The sequence below is a fragment of the Hyla sarda genome, unplaced genomic scaffold, assembly GCF_029499605.1.
Source record: "Hyla sarda isolate aHylSar1 unplaced genomic scaffold, aHylSar1.hap1 scaffold_576, whole genome shotgun sequence".
Lineage (NCBI taxonomy): Eukaryota > Metazoa > Chordata > Amphibia > Anura > Hylidae > Hyla > Hyla sarda.
The window spans coordinates 89,416-110,082 of NW_026610588.1; the positions used below are offsets into that span (position 1 = coordinate 89,416).

The 20,667-nt window shown below is 43.6% G+C and overlaps 5 non-coding genes across 5 annotated transcripts; all 5 read left to right on the top strand.

The window, feature by feature from the left end:
- The first annotated feature begins 1,944 nt into the window (after positions 1-1,944).
- Positions 1,945-2,135, top strand: LOC130340220 (U2 spliceosomal RNA). The gene has a single exon (XR_008880386.1). It is a non-coding gene; the product is annotated as a U2 spliceosomal RNA (small nuclear RNA).
- Positions 2,136-4,232: 2,097 nt separating this feature from the next.
- On the top strand, positions 4,233-4,423 carry LOC130340221 (U2 spliceosomal RNA). The gene has a single exon (XR_008880387.1). It is a non-coding gene; the product is annotated as a U2 spliceosomal RNA (small nuclear RNA).
- A 7,854-nt stretch (positions 4,424-12,277) lies between these two features.
- Positions 12,278-12,468, top strand: LOC130340222 (U2 spliceosomal RNA). Its single transcript, XR_008880388.1, has one exon. It is a non-coding gene; the product is annotated as a U2 spliceosomal RNA (small nuclear RNA).
- Positions 12,469-14,554: 2,086 nt separating this feature from the next.
- On the top strand, positions 14,555-14,745 carry LOC130340223 (U2 spliceosomal RNA). The gene has a single exon (XR_008880389.1). It is a non-coding gene; the product is annotated as a U2 spliceosomal RNA (small nuclear RNA).
- Positions 14,746-18,403: 3,658 nt separating this feature from the next.
- LOC130340178 (U2 spliceosomal RNA) lies at positions 18,404-18,594 on the top strand. Its single transcript, XR_008880358.1, has one exon. It is a non-coding gene; the product is annotated as a U2 spliceosomal RNA (small nuclear RNA).
- The last annotated feature ends 2,073 nt before the right edge of the window (positions 18,595-20,667 follow it).

Consider the following 20,667-nt stretch of genomic DNA (forward strand, 5'->3'; position numbering starts at 1 on the left):
ATATAGACCAAAGTACAGAGGGTTAGGCTATGCTATTGTGCACCTACCTGATGCATCAGAAGGTGCGAGGCCCTTGCTAAATTCTGTGCACAGACTTTGAGATCTATACTTTAGACTGTATCTAAACCTGCTCTAACATGGACTGACATTCTGGCCTACTTTCAGCCGATGCGACTTGTCTGTCGCTGAACAGTCGCTTTTTATGTATTCAGCACCTATGTATAATGTTGTAAAAATGCTCTAGAAGCTAAAGTCGCAGAAATGTCACACATATTTGGCCTGCAACTTTCTGTGCGACAAATTCAGACAGGAAAAATCAGTATAAATCCTTAGAAAATTATCCCCCAGTGTCTCCATCTGCTGGCGGTATTGAATAAGCATTGCTGCACTGATGGGGTATGCATTAGACGAAAAAAAAGAAGAAAAAGAAGAATAATACGCCCAGAAAAGAGGCGAAAAGGAGAAAAACGTAAAAAAACGTGAAAAAAAAGTAAGAGGAAGAGAAGGGAAAAAAAGGTGGAAATGGGTTTAAAAGTGATTTCGGCGGAGAAATATATATATATATATATATATATATATATATATATATATATACGCGCACACACACACATATATATAAACGTATTCTCCGTTGAGATATTGCAGCCGCTGCTGTGTCCAGGCCCAGGAGCCTTAGCACTGTGCTGTGATGTCACTCAATACCACTGACATCACTAGGTGTAAACAACATCTCTCCTTTGCTGTGTATGTGACTATGGAGCTGTTTGGTGATGTCGTCTATTATGGCCTTCATAGAAGCAACAGGAGATTGTTGCATCCATCTAGAACCCTCAGAACTACAGTGCTATGATGTCACTCACTTCCACAGGCCTTGCAGAGTGTAAACAACAACAACCCAGCTTTGTTGTGTATGTAACCATAGGGATTTGTGATGTCACCTAGAACCTTCACAGCAGCGACAGCTTTATGAGGAGCATCAGCACTGCTCTGCCTGAGCAGAACCATCACCGCCATAGGTTGTCAAATAACCCGGGTTTAACCCACACAGGTAAGTCCAATAGGGTGCAGGCATGTCCTCTATGCTTACAGCTTCCCGTGGGTGTTGGTTTGATACCGTTTGGGGACAGCCAAGGAGGCATCTGCAGGCAACAAAGGTAGGTGTGTGCTTGTGTGTGTGTTTCCTATGCAGATCCTAAGTAGTGTTGCTCTCGAATATTCGCAATTCGAATTTTATTCGCGAATATCGCATATTCGCGAATTCGCGAATATTCGCGAATATAGCGCTATACATTCGTAATTACGAAAAATTTTTTTTTTTTTTTTTTTTTTTTTTTTCACAGTACACATCACAGTGATCATCCCTCTCTGCTTCCAGCTTGTGTGGTGTAAGAAGGCTCTAATACTACTGTGTGAGACTGGCGTGCGAATTTTCGCATATGTGAAAATTTGCATATGCTAATTTTCGCATATGCGAATTTTCGCTTATGTTGATTTTTGTATATGCAAATTTTCGCATATGTTGATTTTCGCACATACGAATATACGCATATGCGAAAATAAAACGAGAACATTACGAATATGCGAATATTCGCGAATATGACGAATATTCGTCCATATATTCGCGAATATTCACGAAATCGAATATGGCCTATGCCGCTCAACACTAATCCTAAGCCCAGTGTCACATGCAAGTAGGAGGAGTAAGAAGGGTTCCTGGCAAATCCGGGTTATGGATTGCATTTAAAAAGGCCCCGTGGGAGTGCAATGGGCCCCTGTCTTGCTGCTTAGCAATAATGGTATGGGTTTAGGTTCTGCTGTGTGTACTGGTGGTTGACTGCCCCCCAGCCCAGAGTGTGCATGGAAAATTGTCTGGCAGCCTCCCTGACAGCAAGCAGTGATAGTGCCCATGAAGGGCACCTTGTTGGGCCCGCCCATTTCATGGTTATCGCTTCTCGGCCTTTTGGCTAAGATCAAGTGTAGTATCTGTTCTTATCAGTTTAATATCTGATACGTCCCCTATCTGGGGACCATATATTAAATGGATTTTTGAGAACGGGGGCCGATTTCGAAGCTTGCTTCCGTCGCCCTATGCATTGACCCGATATGGCAGTATCTTCGGGTACAGTGCACCACCCCCTTACAGGGTTAAAAAGAAAGATTCCTACTTTCATTGCTACCTGCTTGCTGGCTCGCCAGCTAGCCAGCCCTGTGGGCCTTGCTGCTGCTGCAGCCAAAAAACAAAAGGTGGTGCTGCTGCTGCTTCTGCTGCTTCTGCTTCTGCTTGTGTCTGGCCGCTGTTGGAGCGTCCAGGCACAGGACTTCTGCTGCTGCTGACTAAATGGCCTCCTTAATTGGATCATTTGAGTAGCCAGCACACCTGTGCAGGTAGGGCATGACATGATAGGCAGCTGCCTTGATAGCGGGTGGGTGCTGAATGTTCCTAATTGACAAAATAAGATTAATGCTTATGAAGAAATATAAAATCTCATCCCTTCCCCAATATCGCGCCACACCCCTACCCCTTAATTCCCTGGTTGAACTTGATGGACATATGTCTTTTTTCGACCGTACTAACTATGTAACTATGTAACATAACATGGGGGGGGGGGGGGTCTCCTGGCTGTTCACACAGGTGTGTCATTGCTGTACATTGACCATGCATTGCTTCTGTGGTATTGCAAAGGCAAAGACAAATGCTTCCAGCCATCCATTGCACTAATGGATTGGTCATCAGCTGGCTGTCTATGTCCCGCATCAATATAGACCAAAGTACAGAGGGTTAGGCTATGCTATTGTGCACCTACCTGATGCATCAGAAGGTGCGAGGCCCTTGCTAAATTCTGTGCACAGACTTTGAGATCTATACTTTAGACTGTATCTAAACCTGCTCCAACATGGACTGACATTCTGGCCTACTTTCAGCCGATGCGACTTGTCTGTCGCTGAACAGTCGCTTTTTATGTATTCAGCACCTATGTATAATGTTGTAAAAATGCTCTAGAAGCTAAAGTCGCAGAAATGTCACACATATTTGGCCTGCAACTTTCTGTGCGACAAATTCAGACAGGAAAAATCAGTATAAATCCTTAGAAAATTATCCCCCAGTGTCTCCATCTGCTGGCGGTATTGAATAAGCATTGCTGCACTGATGGGGTATGCATTAGACGAAAAAAAAGAAGAAAAAGAAGAATAATACGCCCAGAAAAGAGGCGAAAAGGAGAAAAACGTAAAAAAACGTGAAAAAAAAGTAAGAGGAAGAGAAGGGAAAAAAAGGTGGAAATGGGTTTAAAAGTGATTTCGGCGGAGAAATATATATATATATATATATATATATATATATATATATATATATATATACGCGCACACACACACACATATCTATAAACGTATTCTCCGTTGAGATATTGCAGCCGCTGCTGTGTCCAGGCCCAGGAGCCTTAGCACTGTGCTGTGATGTCACTCAATACCACTGACATCACTAGGTGTAAACAACATCTCTCCTTTGCTGTGTATGTGACTATGGAGCTGTTTGGTGATGTCGTCTATTATGGCCTTCATAGAAGCAACAGGAGATTGTTGCATCCATCTAGAACCCTCAGAACTACAGTGCTATGATGTCACTCACTTCCACAGGCCTTGCAGAGTGTAAACAACAACAACCCAGCTTTGTTGTGTATGTAACCATAGGGATTTGTGATGTCACCTAGAACCTTCACAGCAGCGACAGCTTTATGAGGAGCATCAGCACTGCTCTGCCTGAGCAGAACCATCACCGCCATAGGTTGTCAAATAACCCGGGTTTAACCCACACAGGTAAGTCCAATGGGGTGCAGGCATGTCCTCTATGCTTACAGCTTCCCGTGGGTGTTGGTTTGATACCGTTTGGGGACAGCCAAGGAGGCATCTGCAGGCAACAAAGGTAGGTGTGTGCTTGTGTGTGTGTTTCCTATGCAGATCCTAAGCCCAGTGTCACATGCAAGTAGGAGGAGTAAGAAGGGTTCCTGGCAAATCCGGGTTATGGATTGCATTTAAAAAGGCCCCGTGGGAGTGCAATGGGCCCCTGTCTTGCTGCTTAGCAATAATGGTATGGGTTTAGGTTCTGCTGTGTGTACTGGTGGTTGACTGCCCCCCAGCCCAGAGTGTGCATGGAAAATTGTCTGGCAGCCTCCCTGACAGCAAGCAGTGATAGTGCCCATGAAGGGCACCTTGTTGGGCCCGCCCCTTTCACGGTTATCGCTTCTCGGCCTTTTGGCTAAGATCAAGTGTAGTATCTGTTCTTATCAGTTTAATATCTGATACGTCCCCTATCTGGGGACCATATATTAAATGGATTTTTGAGAACGGGGGCCGATTTCGAAGCTTGCTTCCGTCGCCCTATGCATTGACCCGATATGGCAGTATCTTCGGGTACAGTGCACCACCCCCTTACAGGGTTAAAAAGAAAGATTCCTACTTTCATTGCTACCTGCTTGCTGGCTAGCCAGCTAGCCAGCCCTGTGGGCCTTGCTGCTGCTGCAGCCAAAAAACAAAAGGTGGTGCTGCTGCTGCTGCTTCTGCTTCTGCTTCTGCTTCTGCTTGTGTCTGGCCGCTGTTGGAGCGTCCAGGCACAGGACTTCTGCTGCTGCTGACTAAATGGCCTCCTTAATTGGATAATTTGAGTAGCCAGCACACCTGTGCAGGTAGGGCATGACATGATAGGCAGCTGCCTTGATAGCGGGTGGGTGCTGAATGTTCCTAATTGACAAAATAAGATTAATGCTTATGAAGAAATATAAAATCTCATCCCTTCCCCAATATCGCGCCACACCCCTACCCCTTAATTCCCTGGTTGAACTTGATGGACATATGTCTTTTTTCGACCGTACTAACTATGTAACTATGTAACATAACATGGGGGGGGGGGGGGGGGTCTCCTGGCTGTTCACACAGGTGTGTCATTGCTGTACATTGACCATGCATTGCTTCTGTGGTATTGCAAAGGCAAAGACAAATGCTTCCAGCCATCCATTGCACTAATGGATTGGTCATCAGCTGGCTGTCTATGTCCCGCATCAATATAGACCAAAGTACAGAGGGTTAGGCTATGCTATTGTGCACCTACCTGATGCATCAGAAGGTGCGAGGCCCTTGCTAAATTCTGTGCACAGACTTTGAGATCTATACTTTAGACTGTATCTAAACCTGCTCCAACATGGACTGACATTCTGGCCTACTTTCAGCCGATGCGACTTGTCTGTCGCTGAACAGTCGCTTTTTATGTATTCAGCACCTATGTATAATGTTGTAAAAATGCTCTAGAAGCTAAAGTCGCAGAAATGTCACACATATTTGGCCTGCAACTTTCTGTGCGACAAATTCAGACAGGAAAAATCAGTATAAATCCTTAGAAAATTATCCCCCAGTGTCTCCATCTGCTGGCGGTATTGAATAAGCATTGCTGCACTGATGGGGTATGCATTAGACGAAAAAAAAGAAGAAAAAGAAGAATAATACGCCCAGAAAAGAGGCGAAAAGGAGAAAAACGTAAAAAAACGTGAAAAAAAAGTAAGAGGAAGAGAAGGGAAAAAAAGGTGGAAATGGGTTTAAAAGTGATTTCGGCGGAGAAATATATATATATATATATATATATATATATATATATATATATATACGCGCACACACACACATATATATAAACGTATTCTCCGTTGAGATATTGCAGCCGCTGCTGTGTCCAGGCCCAGGAGCCTTAGCACTGTGCTGTGATGTCACTCAATACCACTGACATCACTAGGTGTAAACAACATCTCTCCTTTGCTGTGTATGTGACTATGGAGCTGTTTGGTGATGTCGTCTATTATGGCCTTCATAGAAGCAACAGGAGATTTTATAACAAGACAGGAGGCTCGCATTATATGCATTGTTCTTCTTTACTGCAGACATATAGCAGCCCATAAACAGTTAAATTCCACAAGAAAAAACTTTACACACAATGTGAAACGTACAGGTGTGACCACCTAACTTGCTAGATAAATGTAACCAATGAGAATACAGGATCCCATATATAAGGTTCAGGTAAAGCATATTCTTCCTCTTCTTTGCTGCTTGCAGCCAGATAAGTATCACTGTGTACATTCAATTTTATAACATACAATTATATATTCTAGTAGATATTTTCCTTCCATTACTACTGTATTCTCTGTCTATCTATCTTTCCTGTCTTACGCCATTACTATCCCTTGTCCGGCTGCGGGTATAGATTTAAACATTCATTTTTATTTTCTTTATCTTAACTTTCCGGTTAATTTGACTATACATTACCTTTGTCGTGCGCTCTTGTGGTCCCGCTACTCTCCGGCGGCCATTAATACATCGCGCACCTCCTCAGTTTCCCCTGTACGAGACTGCTTCTAAGTCTCGCGAGAACTCGGCGCAAGTGGTTCTCACTTGCTGCGCTCGAGCCGTTCCTGTCAGACGCGCGCTGCTCGCCTGACAGGAATCCTCCCTGTGACACTTCTCCTCACAATAGTGATATACTGTCTTTAGAATAATAATTTTTACTTTATTCTCGGGGGTTTCTGTCTTATCTTGTCCTTTTTAGGACTACAGTATTACAATTTACTTATATATATTTAATTAATTATTTCCTGGATATTCACATATATTAATTTCAACATATATTAATTTTGGAAATAATTATACTAAGTGCCCTACTATTTCACTATGTCTACTGAACAGCAAAAGTCCTCTAATTCTGACATTATTATCAATGACCAACTACAATTATTGGTGGACCATTCAGTCTCTAGATCTGTGCACACTGCCGTTAATAATGCCATGGCAGCGGTTCAAGAAACCATTGCAGACTCTGTAGCCAGAGCGATATCTCAATCTTCAGCACAACTGGCACACCAATCCCTGAGTTCCCATAGTCATACAAAAAAGAGACTTTCTTCCCATGATGACCTATTACCTAAAAAACATAGAAAAACTATTTTCAAAGAAAAAGGTCAAAATGATGATGATAATCTGCTTAAAAAGTGCAGTCATACTGATGTTACCACACAACATCCAGGACCCTCTACCCGGGAGGAGTATAATGATACACGGGTTAATATTACATCTGATATACCTATATCTGAGGAATATGTTTACGATGAAACCTATGAATATTATAATGGAGAACGAGATGATGGGGAACTTGTTGATGACTCCGATTTTACGGATGGAAATGACCCCTCATACTTACCTACTGAAATTGAGGGTGATGTTTATTGTGATGACAGTACACCTTCTAGTTCTAAGGTGGTAGATAGTCAAGGCATTCCTTACTGTGATCCCTCCCAAATAGTTCACCCCAGATCCGGAGAGTGGACCCCATCTGCTGAGGTAGACAAATTTATTTGTCTCTGGCTACGTAAAAACATGGACAATAAAGCCAGGAATAAACTTAGGGCCGAGTGCCCACGTCCCACTTTATCCACAGCTTCCTCAGCTACTCCCGATATTGATCCTATTTTATCTAGATTCATACAAAAATCGGGAAAAAATCCTATTAAAGGAATTGACCGCAGTTTTAAACTGTGTCAGGATAAGTTCTTAGATTTACTGGGCCCATTGACTCGTATTATGGAAATGTCCGAAAAGGCATTTAAAACTGGCAACCCTATTAACAATGACTCCCTTAGGGGATGGATACAAAGGACTATTTGCTTGTTCGGTAGCATAAATGAGGCCTTCTGTATAGAGAGAAGACGATCTATTTTATTAAAATTAGACCCACAGCTAACCTATTTGGCTCCCACTCCTACATCCACGGATGTGGATAATCACCTTTTCGGTGACAATTTTATCAAAGAAATTTCTAAGTACGTGGGCTTATTTTCCACACTGGACAAAGCCCAGGTGTCATTGAAAAAAGTCTTTCCCACTAGGGTTTTTGGAAGGGCCGGGAGAAACAGGGGTCGTTTTCCCGGCCGTCACACTCAATTCAGAGCACAATATAGAGGCCCCGCTTACACAGACAGAGCTGCCTATTCCATCCCCCCTCCCCAACCACAACCTCAACCCCAAACCTTTTTCCCTTATCGAGGTCGAACATGGAGACCAAGGGGACAAAGATTCAACACCCGTTCCAGACCAACAGGTAAGTGCACAATTAACAACTTCTTTCCTTCCCCCAGTGGGCGGAAGACTCCTACATTTTTCCCATTTTTGGGAAAGGATATCTTCCGACCAATGGATTATCAATACAACAAAGGGTTATCTGATAGAATTCATTACTATTCCATCTCAAACTCTTCCTCCTCCTCCCATTCATTTTTCTGTGGAGGATCAAAATCTTATAGAATTGGAAATAAAAGACCTTCTGACCAAACAAGCCATTATTCAGGTACCCCTAAATTTTCCAGGTTATGTAAGCAATCTTTTTCTAGTGAAAAAGAAGGATGCTGGCTATCGCCCAGTAATAAATTTAAAAACATTAAACAATTTAGTAATATATCGCCATTTCAAGATGGAGGGCATCCATCTTCTAAGAGACATGTTATGGGAAAACGATTGGATGATAAAAGTCGATCTAAAAGATGCTTACCTCACGGTACCAATTCATCCTATTTCCCAACCGTTTCTTCAATTTGTTTGGAAAGGGAACAAATGGCAGTTCACTTGTCTTCCCTTCGGCCTTTCATCGGCCCCTTGGTGTTTCACCAAATTGATGAAACCAATAATAGCACTATTACGATCCAGAGGTGTTCGTCTCATAATTTATTTGGACGACATTCTCATTATGGCAAGTTCATACCAATTAGCCATTCTCCATATGAATTGGACTCTGGATCTGTTATCAAATCTCGGATTCTTAATAAACCAAGACAAATCCATTCTTGTTCCTTCTCAGGAAATGGAATTTCTGGGTTTCTTGATCAATTCTCAGACGGCTCTATTGAGCCTTCCATTGAAGAAATTGAAGACGATTCGCAGGGAAATTCGATCATTACTCAACAAAAACCTAATTTCTCTTCGAGCCATAGCTCGAATTGTGGGTCTCTTATCTGCATCAATTCAGGCCATCTTTCCGGCCCCGTTACACTATCGAGCTCTTCAACGTCTAAAAATTCAGCACTTGAGAGAAGGCTTGGGATACTCAGACGAGATCCAACTATCTTCAGAAGCGAAGGAAGAGTTAATTTGGTGGCTGCACCATATCCAGGAATGGAATGGGAAGACCATTTTCAACCCCCTGCCAGATCTAATTCTGGAATCAGACGCAAGCCTAACTGGATGGGGAGCTCGTTGTGGCCACCTATCCACGGGTGGCAAATGGTCCATCCAGGAATCTCAAATCCACATCAATTGTCTGGAATTGATGGCCGGATTCTTTGCCCTCAAGAGTTTTGTGGGGGACAGAACCCATTGTTGTATACTTTTACGCATGGACAATATTTCAGCGGTCCAATATATCAATCGTTTAGGAGGAACGAATTCCCCTATGTTGGCGAGCATTGCCAAAGACCTATGGCATTTTTGTTTGGACAGGGAGATCATTCTCAAAGCAGAGTACATCCCGGGCCTTTCCAATATAATAGCCGATTGGAATTCCCGCTATCTCAAGGATTACAGCGATTGGAGATTAGATCCTTCTATATTTCACCAACTTCATCTTTTGTGGGGTCCTCTATACTTGGACCTGTTCGCTTCCAGACTGAATCGTCAGATTCAAAGATTCTTCAGTTGGCGCCCGGATCCCGAATCATTAGGGACAGATGCTCTCATACAAATTTGGCCAAATCAGAGACTATATGCGTTTCCCCCCTTCATTCTGATCCCCAGGTTACTTTTCCAGATCTCAATTCAGAAAGCTTCGGTAGTACTAATAACTCCGTGGTGGCCATCACAACCTTGGTTCCCCCAAATATTGGGGATGTTAATAGATTATCCAAGGATCTTACCCAATCTCAACAATTTGTTGTTAGACCCCCTAGGGAATCCACATCCACTGATTGTGTCGCAACAACTTCAACTTGTAGCTTGGTTAATTTCAGGCCAATCCCCTCGGAGTACGTACTTTCTCAATCAACTAGAGACATTTTATCAGAAGCATGGGCTCCAGGCACCAGGATCGCTTATAGATCAGCCTGGAGACTTTGGTCTGATTGGTGCCTACAACGGGATCTGGATCCCATATCGGCACCTATTCCCTGTATCTTGAATTATCTATCGGCTTCTTTTGATTCAGGAAAAGCGTATCGTACGTTGAACCTGTACCGATCAGCCATATCTTTCTATCACTCTCCAGTAAATACTCTCCCCATTGGGAAACATCCGATTGTATGTAAACTTCTAAAAGGCATGCGTTTTAAACGTCCACCCACTCCCAAATATCAATCTACTTGGGATGTCAATTTAATTTTAGAATTATTTAATTCGTGGCAAGATAATGATACTCTTTCGTTAAAACTTCTGTCTTTTAAATTAACTACGTTACTCTGTCTAATATCCATTAAAAGGATTTCTGATGTCAGAATTCTTGATGTATCTCAAAGACAATTCTCCCCTCAAGGAGTTATCTTCTTTATATATAAAAGGACAAAAACTAATATTCGTCAGGTGTTTTATCCATCCTTTCCTCATAACGACAAACTTTGTGTAGTCAAATGTCTTCAAGCATATGAGACTAGAACTTTAACACTTCGACATTCTGCTTGTTCTCAATTACTCATTTCCTTCTGTAAACCTCATTTACCTGTTTCTTCTGCAACTCTAGCTAGATGGGTCAGAAACGTCATGTGTATGGCTGGTATCGATACTTCGGTATTTGGGGCTCATTCTGTTAGAGGAGCAGTATCCACTAAAATAATTCAAACAGGTGGCTCTTTATCAGACCTTCTGAAGGCAGCTAATTGGTCTTCAGATTCAACTTTTAAAACCTTTTATTATAGACCTGATTCCCATATATCTATGTCATTACTATAATTGATTATTATTTTTTGTTTGTTGAATATAATTCGATAACTTTAAACATGCATATAATGCGAGCCTCCTGTCTTGTTATAAAATTGGGGATTTTCCTAGTATTATGACGGAAAATATGGATTTTATAAAAGACAGGAGGCGAGCATTATCCCTCCCTCTACCACCCTTCTAACTATTATATTTTGATATATTTCAGCTTATTAATCAACCAGGGATGTCGACCTACGTTCTTCAATTTATATTCTTTTGGATGATGACCTCTTTCCTCTCTCAAGTTTTCCTCCAATTACATCATTGAAGGAGTCCAAATTGTATACAACCCTATTCAGTCATTCTACAGTTTTTCGAAGTTACAGAAAATTTTTCAGTTGGACCTTACTTATTGGACTTTATGTTGAACTTATCTATCCGCACAAAGAAGAGGAAGAATATGCTTTACCTGAACCTTATATATGGGATCCTGTATTCTCATTGGTTACATTTATCTAGCAAGTTAGGTGGTCACACCTGTACGTTTCACATTGTGTGTAAAGTTTTTTCTTGTGGAATTTAACTGTTTATGGGCTGCTATATGTCTGCAGTAAAGAAGAACAATGCATATAATGCTCGCCTCCTGTCTTTTATAAAATCCATATTTTCCGTCATAATACTAGGAAAATCCCCAATTGTTGCATCCATCTAGAACCCTCAGAACTACAGTGCTATGATGTCACTCACTTCCACAGGCCTTGCAGAGTGTAAACAACAACAACCCAGCTTTGTTGTGTATGTAACCATAGGGATTTGTGATGTCACCTAGAACCTTCACAGCAGCGACAGCTTTATGAGGAGCATCAGCACTGCTCTGCCTGAGCAGAACCATCACCGCCATAGGTTGTCAAATAACCCGGGTTTAACCCACACAGGTAAGTCCAATGGGGTGCAGGCATGTCCTCTATGCTTACAGCTTCCCGTGGGTGTTGGTTTGATACCGTTTGGGGACAGCCAAGGAGGCATCTGCAGGCAACAAAGGTAGGTGTGTGCTTGTGTGTGTGTTTCCTATGCAGATCCTAAGCCCAGTGTCACATGCAAGTAGGAGGAGTAAGAAGGGTTCCTGGCAAATCCGGGTTATGGATTGCATTTAAAAAGGCCCCGTGGGAGTGCAATGGGCCCCTGTCTTGCTGCTTAGCAATAATGGTATGGGTTTAGGTTCTGCTGTGTGTACTGGTGGTTGACTGCCCCCCAGCCCAGAGTGTGCATGGAAAATTGTCTGGCAGCCTCCCTGACAGCAAGCAGTGATAGTGCCCATGAAGGGCACCTTGTTGGGCCCGCCCCTTTCACGGTTATCGCTTCTCGGCCTTTTGGCTAAGATCAAGTGTAGTATCTGTTCTTATCAGTTTAATATCTGATACGTCCCCTATCTGGGGACCATATATTAAATGGATTTTTGAGAACGGGGGCCGATTTCGAAGCTTGCTTCCGTCGCCCTATGCATTGACCCGATATGGCAGTATCTTCGGGTACAGTGCACCACCCCCTTACAGGGTTAAAAAGAAAGATTCCTACTTCCATTGCTACCTGCTTGCTGGCTAGCCAGCTAGCCAGCCCTGTGGGCCTTGCTGCTGCTGCAGCCAAAAAACAAAAGGTGGTGCTGCTGCTGCTTCTGCTGCTGCTTCTGCTGCTTCTGCTTCTGCTTGTGTATGGCCGCTGTTGAGCGTCCAGGCACAGGACTTCTGCTGCTGCTGACTAAATGGCCTCCTTAATTGGATCATTTGAGTAGCCAGCACACCTGTGCAGGTAGGGCATGACATGATAGGCAGCTGCCTTGATAGCGGGTGGGTGCTGAATGTTCCTAATTGACAAAATAAGATTAATGCTTATGAAGAAATATAAAATCTCATCCCTTCCCCAATATCGCGCCACACCCCTACCCCTTAATTCCCTGGTTGAACTTGATGGACATATGTCTTTTTTCGACCGTACTAACTATGTAACTATGTAACATAACATGGGGGGGGGGGGTCTCCTGGCTGTTCACACAGGTGTGTCATTGCTGTACATTGACCATGCATTGCTTCTGTGGTATTGCAAAGGCAAAGACAAATGCTTCCAGCCATCCATTGCACTAATGGATTGGTCATCAGCTGGCTGTCTATGTCCCGCATCAATATAGACCAAAGTACAGAGGGTTAGGCTATGCTATTGTGCACCTACCTGATGCATCAGAAGGTGCGAGGCCCTTGCTAAATTCTGTGCACAGACTTTGAGATCTATACTTTAGACTGTATCTAAACCTGCTCCAACATGGACTGACATTCTGGCCTACTTTCAGCCGATGCGACTTGTCTGTCGCTGAACAGTCGCTTTTTATGTATTCAGCACCTATGTATAATGTTGTAAAAATGCTCTAGAAGCTAAAGTCGCAGAAATGTCACACATATTTGGCCTGCAACTTTCTGTGCGACAAATTCAGACAGGAAAAATCAGTATAAATCCTTAGAAAATTATCCCCCAGTGTCTCCATCTGCTGGCGGTATTGAATAAGCATTGCTGCACTGATGGGGTATGCATTAGACGAAAAAAAAGAAGAAAAAGAAGAATAATACGCCCAGAAAAGAGGCGAAAAGGAGAAAAACGTAAAAAAACGTGAAAAAAAAGTAAGAGGAAGAGAAGGGAAAAAAAGGTGGAAATGGGTTTAAAAGTGATTTCGGCGGAGAAATATATATATATATATATATATATATATATACGCGCACACACACACATATATATAAACGTATTCTCCGTTGAGATATTGCAGCCGCTGCTGTGTCCAGGCCCAGGAGCCTTAGCACTGTGCTGTGATGTCACTCAATACCACTGACATCACTAGGTGTAAACAACATCTCTCCTTTGCTGTGTATGTGACTATGGAGCTGTTTGGTGATGTCGTCTATTATGGCCTTCATAGAAGCAACAGGAGATTGTTGCATCCATCTAGAACCCTCAGAACTACAGTGCTATGATGTCACTCACTTCCACAGGCCTTGCAGAGTGTAAACAACAACAAACCAGCTTTGTTGTGTATGTAACCATAGGGATTTGTGATGTCACCTAGAACCTTCACAGCAGCGACAGCTTTATGAGGAGCATCAGCACTGCTCTGCCTGAGCAGAACCATCACCGCCATAGGTTGTCAAATAACCCGGGTTTAACCCACACAGGTAAGTCCAATGGGGTGCAGGCATGTCCTCTATGCTTACAGCTTCCCGTGGGTGTTGGTTTGATACCGTTTGGGGACAGCCAAGGAGGCATCTGCAGGCAACAAAGGTAGGTGTGTGCTTGTGTGTGTGTTTCCTATGCAGATCCTAAGCCCAGTGTCACATGCAAGTAGGAGGAGTAAGAAGGGTTCCTGGCAAATCCGGGTTATGGATTGCATTTAAAAAGGCCCCGTGGGAGTGCAATGGGCCCCTGTCTTGCTGCTTAGCAATAATGGTATGGGTTTAGGTTCTGCTGTGTGTACTGGTGGTTGACTGCCCCCCAGCCCAGAGTGTGCATGGAAAATTGTCTGGCAGCCTCCCTGACAGCAAGCAGTGATAGTGCCCATGAAGGGCACCTTGTTGGGCCCGCCCCTTTCACGGTTATCGCTTCTCGGCCTTTTGGCTAAGATCAAGTGTAGTATCTGTTCTTATCAGTTTAATATCTGATACGTCCCCTATCTGGGGACCATATATTAAATGGATTTTTGAGAACGGGGGCCGATTTCGAAGCTTGCTTCCGTCGCCCTATGCATTGACCCGATATGGCAGTATCTTCGGGTACAGTGCACCACCCCCTTACAGGGTTAAAAAGAAAGATTCCTACTTTCATTGCTACCTGCTTGCTGGCTAGCCAGCTAGCCAGCCCTGTGGGCCTTGCTGCTGCTGCAGCCAAAAAACAAAAGGTGGTGCTGCTGCTGCTTCTGCTGCTTCTGCTTCTGCTTGTGTCTGGCCGCTGTTGGAGCGTCCAGGCACAGGACTTCTGCTGCTGCTGACTAAATGGCCTCCTTAATTGGATCATTTGAGTAGCCAGCACACCTGTGCAGGTAGGGCATGACATGATAGGCAGCTGCCTTGATAGCGGGTGGGTGCTGAATGTTCCTAATTGACAAAATAAGATTAATGCTTATGAAGAAATATAAAATCTCATCCCTTCCCCAATATCGCGCCACACCCCTACCCCTTAATTCCCTGGTTGAACTTGATGGACATATGTCTTTTTTCGACCGTACTAACTATGTAACTATGTAACATAACATGGGGGGGGGGGGGGGTCTCCTGGCTGTTCACACAGGTGTGTCATTGCTGTACATTGACCATGCATTGCTTCTGTGGTATTGCAAAGGCAAAGACAAATGCTTCCAGCCATCCATTGCACTAATGGATTGGTCATCAGCTGGCTGTCTATGTCCCGCATCAATATAGACCAAAGTACAGAGGGTTAGGCTATGCTATTGTGCACCTACCTGATGCATCAGAAGGTGCGAGGCCCTTGCTAAATTCTGTGCACAGACTTTGAGATCTATACTTTAGACTGTATCTAAACCTGCTCCAACATGGACTGACATTCTGGCCTACTTTCAGCCGATGCGACTTGTCTGTCGCTGAACAGTCGCTTTTTATGTATTCAGCACCTATGTATAATGTTGTAAAAATGCTCTAGAAGCTAAAGTCGCAGAAATGTCACACATATTTGGCCTGCAACTTTCTGTGCGACAAATTCAGACAGGAAAAATCAGTATAAATCCTTAGAAAATTATCCCCCAGTGTCTCCATCTGCTGGCGGTATTGAATAAGCATTGCTGCACTGATGGGGTATGCATTAGACGAAAAAAAAGAAGAAAAAGAAGAATAATACGCCCAGAAAAGAGGCGAAAAGGAGAAAAACGTAAAAAAACGTGAAAAAAAAGTAAGAGGAAGAGAAGGGAAAAAAAGGTGGAAATGGGTTTAAAAGTGATTTCGGCGGAGAAATATATATATATATATATATATATATATATATATATATATATATATACGCGCACACACACACATATATATAAACGTATTCTCCGTTGAGATATTGCAGCCGCTGCTGTGTCCAGGCCCAGGAGCCTTAGCACTGTGCTGTGATGTCACTCAATACCACTGACATCACTAGGTGTAAACAACATCTCTCCTTTGCTGTGTATGTGACTATGGAGCTGTTTGGTGATGTCGTCTATTATGGCCTTCATAGAAGCAACAGGAGATTGTTGCATCCATCTAGAACCCTCAGAACTACAGTGCTATGATGTCACTCACTTCCACAGGCCTTGCAGAGTGTAAACAACAACAACCCAGCTTTGTTGTGTATGTAACCATAGGGATTTGTGATGTCACCTAGAACCTTCACAGCAGCGACAGCTTTATGAGGAGCATCAGCACTGCTCTGCCTGAGCAGAACCATCACCGCCATAGGTTGTCAAATAACCCGGGTTTAACCCACACAGGTAAGTCCAATGGGGTGCAGGCATGTCCTCTATGCTTACAGCTTCCCGTGGGTGTTGGTTTGATACCGTTTGGGGACAGCCAAGGAGGCATCTGCAGGCAACAAAGGTAGGTGTGGTGTGTGCTTGTGTGTGTGTTTCCTATGCAGATCCTAAGCCCAGTGTCACATGCAAGTAGGAGGAGTAAGAAGGGTTCCTGGCAAATCCGGGTTATGGATTGCATTTAAAAAGGCCCCGTGGGAGTGCAATGGGCCCCTGTCTTGCTGCTTAGCAATAATGGTATGGGTTTAGGTTCTGCTGTGTGTACTGGTGGTTGACTGCCCCCCAGCCCAGAGTGTGCATGGAAAATTGTCTGGCAGCCTCCCTGACAGCAAGCAGTGATAGTGCCCATGAAGGGCACCTTGTTGGGCCCGCCCCTTTCACGGTTATCGCTTCTCGGCCTTTTGGCTAAGATCAAGTGTAGTTCTGCTCACTTGGTCTGGCCAGAGGGTGTCTGGGGTACCCGGCTCCTTTGCCTGGGGGGATCGTCCTTCTTAACGGAGGGACTTCACCCCCCTGCTGCTATTAGGGAGCCGGCTTAGTCCCCAGACAACGGGGAGCGATCACCACCACCTACCTGCTTACAGTGGGGGAGGTGTTTATCCTGATGGACATGGCTGGATCAAGTGGAGCATCATCAGAAGGCATCCCTGAGTATGCTAAGCTCAGAAATGGAGTTCGGATTTCCTTATTGGATACCTGCAAGAGAGGAAAAGGATTAGGTTTCGTGGTCGAGGAGATCTTATTCAAGTTGCTGGAAATTAAGAAGGAACAAATCCTGTCTATGCTTGAATTCCCAAGAAATGGACACTACGATGTTATATTGGCTTCTGAAGAGGACTTTAATTTTTTTTGCAGCAAGTACCAGCAAAAGAAGGCCAATCCAGTTTTGGAGGGTGTGGAGGTGACCCCGCATTTTCCGAACCAGGAGAAAATATTGACGGTACGGATGTATAGCCCATATATACTGGAAAAAGACATTGAGACTTTTCTTTCTAGATTCTGTGACAATATTCTGTCAAAGGGAAAAGTCCTGAACCAATATGGCCTATGGACTACAAAATGGAAATTTAAAGTTAAATTTAAAAAGGAACCTGACGGTAAAGTGATTTATCCACCTGGGCGATTCAAAATTGGATCGGTCAATGGTGACTTGTTCTATTCAGGGATGGAGGAATTTTGCCGTAAATGTAAACAATACGGGCACGGGAAAGACCTATGTACTCACTCATGGTGCTATAAGTGCCAGGAGGGAGGTCATGAAGCAGACACCTGCAACAACAACAAAAAAAAGAAGTGTCATCTGTGCGGTGAGGAAGATCACCTGGTAAATGTATGTCCCAAGAAACAAACAACGAAAAAGGAAACAGCAGCTAAAAGGAGTAGGGAAGAAGAAGAAATTGGAGAACCTGAGTTGGAGGAAGTTCCAGCCAGAAAAGTGGCTGAAGAAAAGAAAAAGAAAGAAGAGGTTTATGTACCAATGGAATTTGGAGGTGTTTTGGATGGCATGTTGGAAAATATGCCAAAAAAGGAAAGAAGACCATTTGATATGGATTTAATGGAACTAAGGTCGAAATATGAAAATCGGTACGAGGAAGCTAGAGACAAAGTGTATTTTTCATTTCAAGCTGATATGGACAGATTTTTGGACACTTATAAAGTTCCATCTTGGTTGGGACTTCCGGTAAAAAGACAGATGATAAGAGGAACGATAAACCGTGGAATGATAGATTTCCTAATGGTATATGCCTGGAGAAATGGAATGTCTCTCTGATTAATTACTGGTGAAAGCAATGTTTGTTTGTTATTGTAAATGTGTGTTTTTTTTTTCTGGTTAAATCTTTTTTATTGATTTTATTTTGTGGTCATTAGTGTTAAGAAGAAATAAAAAAATGGGTTACCTGATGATGAGCAACAATCGAGTTCAAATAAGATCTTGGAACTCTGATTGAGTTTCTGAGGGCTAACTTAAAAAAAAAAAAAAATCTGTTCTTATCAGTTTAATATCTGATACGTCCCCTATCTGGGGACCATATATTAAATGGATTTTTGAGAACGGGGGCCGATTTCGAAGCTTGCTTCCGTCGCCCTATGCATTGACCCGATATGGCAGTATCTTCGGGTACAGTGCACCACCCCCTTACAGGGTTAAAAAGAAAGATTCCTACTTTCATTGCTACCTGCTTGCTGGCTAGCCAGCTAGCCAGCCCTGTGGGCCTTGCTGCTGCTGCAGCCAAAAAACAAAAGGTGGTGCTGCTGCTGCTTCTGCTGCTTCTGCTTCTGCTTGTGTCTGGCCGCTGTTGGAGCGTCCAGGCACAGGACTTCTGCTGCTGACTAAATGGCCTCCTTAATTGGATCATTTGAGTAGCCAGCACACCTGTGCAGGTAGGGCATGACATGATAGGCAGCTGCCTTGATAGCGGGTGGGTGCTGAATGTTCCTAATTGACAAAATAAGATTAATGCTTATGAAGAAATATAAAATCTCATCCCTTCCCCAATATCGCGCCACACCCCTACCCCTTAATTCCCTGGTTGAACTTGATGGACATATGTCTTTTTTCGACCGTACTAACTATGTAACTATGTAACATAACATGGGGGGGGGGGGGGTCTCCTGGCTGTTCACACAGGTGTGTCATTGCTGTACATTGACCATGCATTGCTTCTGTGGTATTGCAAAGGCAAAGACAAATGCTTCCAGCCATCCATTGCACTAATGGATTGGTCATCAGCTGGCTGTCTATGTCCCGCATCAATATAGACCAAAGTACAGAGGGTTAGGCTATGCTATTGTGCACCTACCTGATGCATCAGAAGGTGCGAGGCCCTTGCTAAATTCTGTGCACAGACTTTGAGATCTATACTTTAGACTGTATCTAAACCTGCTCCAACATGGACTGACATTCTGGCCTACTTTCAGCCGATGCGACTTGTCTGTCGCTGAACAGTCGCTTTTTATGTATTCAGCACCTATGTATAATGTTGTAAAAATGCTCTAGAAGCTAAAGTCGCAGAAATGTCACACATATTTGGCCTGCAACTTTCTGTGCGACAAATTCAGACAGGAAAAATCAGTATAAATCCTTAGAAAATTATCCCCCAGTGTCTCCATCTGCTGGCGGTATTGAATAAGCATTGCTGCACTGATGGGGTATGCATTAGACGAAAAAAAAGAAGAAAAAGAAGAATAATACGCCCAGAAAAGAGGCGAAAAGGAGAAAAACGTAAAAAAACGTGAAAAAAAAGTAAGAGGAAGAGAAGGGAAAAAAAGGTGGAAATGGGTTTAAAAGTGATTTCGGCGGAGAAATATATATATATATATATATATATATATATATATACGCGCACACACACACATATATATAAACGTATTCTCCGTTGAGATATTGCAGCCGCTGCTGTGTCCAGGCCCAGGAGCCTTAGCACTGTGCTGTGATGTCACTCAATACCACTGACATCACTAGGTGTAAACAACATCTCTCCTTTGCTGTGTATGTGACTATGGAGCTGTTTGGTGATGTCGTCTATTATGGCCTTCATAGAAGCAACAGGAGATTGTTGCATCCATCTAGAACCCTCAGAACTACAGTGCTATGATGTCACTCACTTCCACAGGCCTTGCAGAGTGTAAACAACAACAACCCAGCTTTGTTGTGTATGTAACCATAGGGATTTGTGATGTCACCTAGAACCTTCACAGCAGCGACAGCTTTATGAGGAGCATCAGCACTGCTCTGCCTGAGCAGAACCATCACCGCCATAGGTTGTCAAATAACCCGGGTTTAACCCACACAGGTAAGTCCAATGGGGTGCAGGCATGTCCTCTATGCTTACAGCTTCCCGTGGGTGTTGGTTTGATACCGTTTGGGGACAGCCAAGGAGGCATCTGCAGGCAACAAAGGTAGGTGTGTGCTTGTGTGTGTGTTTCCTATGCAGATCCTAAGCCCAGTGTCACATGCAAGTAGGAGGAGTAAGAAGGGTTCCTGGCAAATCCGGGTTATGGATTGCATTTAAAAAGGCCCCGTGGGAGTGCAATGGGCCCCTGTCTTGCTGCTTAGCAATAATGGTATGGGTTTAGGTTCTGCTGTGTGTACTGGTGGTTGACTGCCCCCCAGCCCAGAGTGTGCATGGAAAATTGTCTGGCAGCCTCCCTGACAGCAAGCAGTGATAGTGCCCATGAAGGGCACCTTGTTGGGCCCGCCCCTTTCA